This window comes from Cupressus sempervirens, chromosome 9 (genome assembly GCF_028749045.1).
Source record: "Cupressus sempervirens isolate cs-2001-9-10 chromosome 9, ASM2874904v1, whole genome shotgun sequence".
Lineage (NCBI taxonomy): Eukaryota > Viridiplantae > Streptophyta > Pinopsida > Cupressales > Cupressaceae > Cupressus > Cupressus sempervirens.
The window spans coordinates 502,868,750-502,876,054 of NC_143126.1; the positions used below are offsets into that span (position 1 = coordinate 502,868,750).

The 7,305-nt window shown below is 30.3% G+C and overlaps 1 pseudogene; it reads right to left on the bottom strand.

The window, feature by feature from the left end:
• Positions 1–6,040: 6,040 nt before the first annotated feature.
• Positions 6,041–6,619, bottom strand: LOC149539534 (dirigent protein-like; annotated as a pseudogene).
• Positions 6,620–7,305: the final 686 nt, after the last annotated feature.

A 7,305-nucleotide genomic window follows, 5' to 3' on the forward strand; every position in this document is an offset into this window, starting at 1 on the left:
GCTATGAAAGAGCTAGTTCATATCCAGGACACTTTTATTGCCAAAAGTGTTTGGAGAGCCTGGGAAGCTATCAAACCTTGGATTCATTAGGATGGGAATGATTTTTGAGATGAGATTTTTATGATTCAATAGAACATTTGGTGGTCCCCTCTTTTTTATATGCGAGGATTTCTTCTTGCCAATCTTCCAAGTGTTTGTGTTGTATATTTTCACAAATGTTGCATTCAAACTCCACAAGATATTTTCTCTAGAGCTGCTATGAGCCTTTTTTCTTAATGATGATATACCCATCTAGTTTCATTTGTCTCATTCAAATAAACAAGGTTTTAACTTACTAGTCTCTGTCCTACCTCCACAACTAATTCATAAGATTGGTGTTGGTTTTGTTAAGCTTTGGTGGAAGGATTGGAAATTGTATTTGTGCACTCCTCTTTCTAGTTATAAACCCAAGTTAGGTTACAATTGGTTGGTTCCTCATATTGTTATGGGTGTCTCCCTCGATTTAAGAGAGAAATTGAATTCTTCTTTAAATACTTGGTAGCTTAGATTCATATATGTGTGGTCTGCTATAGTGGAACCAAAAATCGTCTGTTTTCTTCATGTATTTTGTACCAAGTTTTTCATATAGGTTCCAAACTTAGGCTTGTGGGGATTCTTGATCATCAATGCCCTCTTTGCAATCAGCTAGAGAATTTCATGGATATTTTCAAGCTTTTCCAAAGAGCTCAACATTTTTGGTGCTATATACATGATTTTTTTTTACCTTTAAGGTCTAAAAAATTTACTTGGAATGTGGCCTTGTTAGTGGACCTGACCAAGCTTGCTCAAAAATATGTTCAAGTTTGGCATGCTTTCAAGTTGTAGATCATTTTCACTATATGTAAAGATAGAAATGCAACCATTTTCAATCAAGTTAATATGGATACTCATGTTTCTATGTACACTAAAGGAAGTATTTGTTATAATGCTATGCTATAGATTCAAGTGCAAGAAAATGAAGTTGCCGTATTGGTGGCCCACATTCAACAACTTTTTGAGCATTAGGGAAATCGCCCGTGTATGGTGGTTGGGGTGCCATGAACTGCTTACTCTGATGACCTCACCCCCTCTTGATGTGGATACCATCGCAATCATAGCTCCTTTGCCTACTGCTCATAGAGCTTATGGTCCCAAGCCCCCCTCTACTCTTCAGCTGGAGGAAGGGATGAGTGGCATTGCAGCTTTGCCTCTCCTTCTTCACATAGGTCTTGTTGGTCCCCTGTTGTTGCTCTCACTGCTCCTACTTCTACTTCTCAGTGGCCTTCCAACACCAATGACAAATGGTTTCCTTAGTTGTCCCCTTTACTTTTCTCCTCCTGAAGGGAAGAAGAAGAAAAAGGAAAAGATCATGATGATGGGTAGTCTCTTCCAAACCCACCTTCTAACCCTGCTAATGTGTGGGAATTGATGATAAAAAAGATCCTCCTCCCTTGGTTTGCACTACTCTTCCAGCTTGAGGGCTTTCAAAACTATTTTTTTCTTTTAATAGTTGTTTATTCTAGTTTTCTGATATTGGTGCCAAGTGACTTTTGCGAATGATCTTTTATCTCCTGACCCTTTTTTGTGAATATGTAAATTTATATTTTAAATTTATAGAAATGGAATATTCATTAAAAAGAAAATTCCAGTTCATTTCATCAAATAAAATTAAAAAAAAATTTAAACATGTATTTAATACTTAAATAAAATACCATTTCAAAAAAATGAATAATTTTTAAAATTTTGTAATCTAAATTAGTTTCCAAAGCTTCTTCATTACAATTAAAACAAATATATAAAATTTAAAATGTAACAAAATTAGTTTAAAATTCTTTTACATTTATCTTAAATTTCAAATCTTATTCATTTTTTTCATTTTAGAGATAAATAAATAAAAAATACTTAATTGTATAATGACCCAACATTAAAATTGATAATGATTATGGCAACTGTATATAAAAACTCAAACTTCCTAAATCCCTTATGTTACACAACAATTGTCTCTCTCTAGTTGTTGGAATACGATTTAGGAATGAGATTCTAACACCCTTGATTTGGGATTTTGGAACTTGAAATCTAGATTATGCTTTCCAGATTTACGTTGGGACTGGTTGGTTCAAGTTAAGAATTTTGAATTAGTGTGCTTTCCTTATTGTATGTTCTGTGACTGGAGAACAAACTAGTATGGAAAAATTATATGATGAATGCCTTAATTTTAAGCATCCTTAATATTTCCTATTTGGAATTATTGTTCTACAAGTTTAGCATTACTGATTTGGGGTGAGGGGTTATAGGATTCTCACACCAATATTGCCCATTGTTTGGCATGGGTTAGAAACTAGAATTTGACTCTTCATTGTACCTGCCTGGGTGTTATTTCTCATGACATGTTTTGGCATCAACATTTCCACTTGTAATGCTTGCAACATCTGCTTGTTGGTGTGGGAGGAACTCTAATTTTGTGTGTTCATTTGGACCAGGTCATGGCTGGAGAATAAAAGTGTAAAATGCTAGGAAAGTACCAACCATTTGGGCATTTACACCTGCTGTTGTTGTGACGATGCTCCTGATCAACTGAATGTTTCCCCCCTACATCTGTTAGCGTGTTATTTTTCCAGGGCATGTTGCTATCTCAAACAAACCTACATTTGTTACTAAGGCCATTGGAGGCTTTCCATAGGCACCTACAAGTTCCTCTATTTGACTCTAATTTCTTAATAACTAAAGCATCTAAATTGCAAATATTTAATATTCAAAAATGGGCATGTGGATGTCAAACCCAATTAAATTTCACTTTATTTCGAATCATCATTTAAAAACGGCAATCCCAAATAACAAGTATTCTAGAGGAATATGAACTTCTTGTTGTGGGAGTCAAATGGAGATACCAAATCCATATTTCCCTGAATTCCAATTCCCGTTTTACAACCCAAACAATGAATTAATTTTTTTAAAGAATTTCGAATTCTAATTCCTGCTCAAATCCAAGATCCAAAGGGGCCCTCAGAGTGGAATGTGAACCAGATTTTACTAGATTTAGAGTGAAGATATTATCTATATTGGGAAATTTTGGCGGTAGCCCGGAAAACTGTATTTACTATTTTTCGCGGTACCGCTATTCTTCCTGTTGCTTTGCAGTCGCACAAAACTTTTATATAGTTTATACCGCTGCTCACATGTTAATTGCATATTTCCTCGCTCACCGCCAAAGAAAGGTGACACGTGTCGAGACGCCTTTCACGCATACCTCTGACCCATGTAATGGAGAGAAGACTCACGTTTGTTTACGTGCTAGGCAAAACTTTTTCCATCCTAACCATAGGAGAACATATTATTTTCTTTTTCCTCTTAAGTCAAATCAGATATTCTATGCATTAAGATTTAACTACCTAATGTTCATTGGGTTCTAAAATTGTATCATAGAAGGTTTGGACTATATATATGATCATAAGTCTATGTTTGTGTGAAAAAGAAAATTATTTAATAGTTTTAAAGACTATTTTCTCCTTTTAAAGATTGGTTTCTCCTTTTATATTAAAATGTTATAGAGATAGTTTATTTATGTTCTTTATAATAATGTTTCATCATAATAAACAAATTCATATAAAAATTTAATTTTGGTTGATATTTTTCAAGCATTTTTAAATTCTAAATTATGATTAATATTATTCTCGATTAATATCTATATATTTCTCCTAAAATGATTCTTATTGTATGCCCATTTCCCTTCTAAAATAATTAACAATATTTTTACTTTCTCAAAATAAAATGACATTATAATTTTTTTTTGATAAATTATTTGTTAAAATTTATAAATTATTTTTCAAAAATTATTTACAAGGTGGAAAATATACATTTTGTACAAATAAGAAGTTTATGAAACAAACATGAGTAACAGATTAGATTTCTATTAGTTTTACTTGGAAAGACGTTCATAATTGTATTTTACATTACTAGTAAACAAATCAAAAAACACAATATTTTAGATTTAATTAGGGTGGAACTAATTCATTTTGGTGATCAAAAAATTAAAAGTAAAAGTTGACTCTCTAAATTGAAAATTCAAGTTGAACACATTGCTCACTATTTCACTAATGATTGAATTGGAAAACAATTGTGCTTCTTTGAATGTTATTTTATAAGATTTTCATACATTAGAAATCATTCAAGGCTTATGCTAAGTCTTTTATAGAATATTATGAAAACATTATATATATACACACTACTTTAGTCCCATTATGAAACCTTTGAATTAGTTTTTCAAACATATTGAATTGAATTAAGATCAAACTCATGAATACATGACCTTTACAATTCACCAAATTTTTTAAGTGTGAATCCTTACAAATATTTTTCTAGAATATTAAGATCAATAATTTCTAACAACTTTTATTTCCTTTCAATTCATTTTTATAGCTTCTTAGACTCTTAACATTTGAACAATTATACAATTCATGTCAATACCAATACATAAACATAAATCTAATTGAAAAAAACATGAAATATCAATTTTGAAACATGAAACTAAATGAAAAAATATAATTAAATGATATATTCTAAAATCAAAATTAAAAAACCATAAATTTATCAAATTATGTATTCAAAAACATAAGTTAAGAAGCCTTACAATATTACAGGTAATAGATAAATAAGGCTCTCTTTCATTTACATATTTACCCATAAATTGCTAATTAGTAAATAAATGCTAGAAGACAAGATATAAATGAATGACTAAATGTGAGTAATCTCTATTAAAGTCAGTCTCATGGAATTGTATAATTGTCTCAAACAAGTGAACACACTCTCATTATAGAAGGTCATAATTCAACATAATGATAAAATTGGTCAACTTTTATTTAACAAATAAGCATACAAAACTAATGCAGAATAATATATGAACGAGGCTAAAATAATGTCGTTCTTTAGGGCCCATTTGGCTACAGGAATTGTCAAATGCAACATTCATCTATGCTGGAATAAGCTATCTTCTGGTATTAATGCATTCTTAAAATAAGTTCTGGAATATCTTTTGGACCTATTTGGTTGACTTGGAAGAGGAGTTGAAATATGCATATTCTATGTTTGGTTGCAACAATTGAAATAGGAATTGGAATAAGTTTTGTTTTAAAATTTTAATAATTAATTATTTTTTAGTTTGGTAATTTTTTAAGTAAACAAGATTTTTTATTTATAATAATTGATTTTTTATTAATTTTTTAAAAAGCCAAATTATTTTAATTAGCCTTTATTTTATTTTTTAAATTGACATTATAAGTGAAAGATATACCAAAACCTTTGAAATTCATCAAAATTCAAAGGACATATTATATTGTATATTATAAATTTAATTCTAAATTAAACCAAATTATTTTAATGTGTATAAGATCAAAACTAAAATAATTTTATTTTTAAATATATTAAAGAAATTAAAACTATAAATAAGTCAAAATCATTAATATGATATTTAAATGATCTTTCAACATAGTTTTAATTATAAGACTAAACACAAGATTTGTTTGTAAAGATAATTTTATTAAAAAATTGAAAAGATATCAAATTTGATATTAGTCTTTTTTGTCATTAATAAAAAAAATATATTAGACGTTAAATAATGCTGGCCTTGCTTATATCTTATGATGAATGGAGAAAACAGTCCAAAAATGTATTTGAGTAACAAAATACAATCAAACGACAAAGCCACAGACCCGACAACCCATCAAATTGGGTTTATTAAAAACTAGAATAAGAATAAGCTATTCTTATTACATCTTTGTTTAGGAATTCCACTATGCTCATTTTGGGGTCAAATTGGGATAGACGAATTCTAATTCCAATTTTGTATTTTACAAACAAACATCAAATTGGCAAATGCGAGCATTTAGATTTTCCTATTCTTGCCCAATTCCAATAACCAAATAGGGCCTTAGCTCTTAATTTGTGCACCTATTTCTATATGCTTCTATAAGTTTATTGAATGTTCATCCTCTCACATTAGAGATTATAACATGAAATCAAATATCAATCAGTAACACTCATAGAGAATGATATTCACCCTTAGATGAAAATAAACATCTCCCTCATATCCATTGGTAGAAATAGTGGCAATTCCTCTAGCCATTAAGAAATCTCTCATTCCACCCACAACAAATATATCTCTATGCTTGATCAGAATAGGATCTGCTCCATTGAAAGTAATGGTACCCTTATAGTCCATAGAATTCAGCACAAATGTGAAGCCAAGCAAAGAACTGAATGTATTCTTCATGTCATAGAAATAAAAGCCCTAAGCTTTCCCCATTGGAGGAGAGTGAAGATTATTTTCAAGAGTTATAGGATCATCAAACACAACAAGATCTCCAAAATGATTATTACCAATCAAAATAGTGAGATTGGCTCCTTTGGGTGCTCCAACAATTGTAGAAGTTGCATTGTGTTTGTTTGATCCATTGTAAAGGATATCATGAAAGTAGAATACCCTATTCTTACATGACTTTGGAAGTTTATTCATCCACCTATGACAATCTACATATTTGAGCAACATGGTGGAGACTAGAAGCCAAATAAAGAAGAAATGGATAAATCTTGCAATCTTCATTGCCATTTTTGCAAAAGAAGGAGAAATGTTTAGACACAAGCTACAATGAAACAAGAGAGATTATTTTACATGATCATTTATATAGTATTAAATATATATAAAGTTGAATCAAAATTACTAGTAATCGAGAAAAAATCATCCACCAATAATTTGTTGATGACAAATACTTTTTGGAGTTAGTGGTACAAAAGAAGAAACAAAAACAAAGGAGATTTTGACAAACTATGCACTTGCCTAAGGACGACAAATTAGCATATGTAAATCATAAATTTACTTTGTTGACACTGATAAACAAACATAACAAGGCATTTGCAAAATCCTCAACTTTCAAAAGGATGAATTTCTATGCAATTACGTAAGCCTTACCTTGGACAAAGAAAATGAATTGAATAAGTCTTAGGCAAACATCATCTCAAAAGTAAAATAATTGAATCATGGATATGCTATGTTAGATAACTCAAGGTAGGGTGAATCAATTATATCCAATTATCCACAGGCCTTAAAGCAATTCAACACTAAATTAAACTTCATAAACTTTCATAGTGCTAATTCGGTACCCACATTCAATATCTGAAGTTTCACTTATGATCAATTTACTTCAAACTATTATCTCATTGTTTATGAATATATTGAGTATTAGAATAACTATTTAGCTTATACTGAATTGCACCATAAAACATAAAGCATGAAAT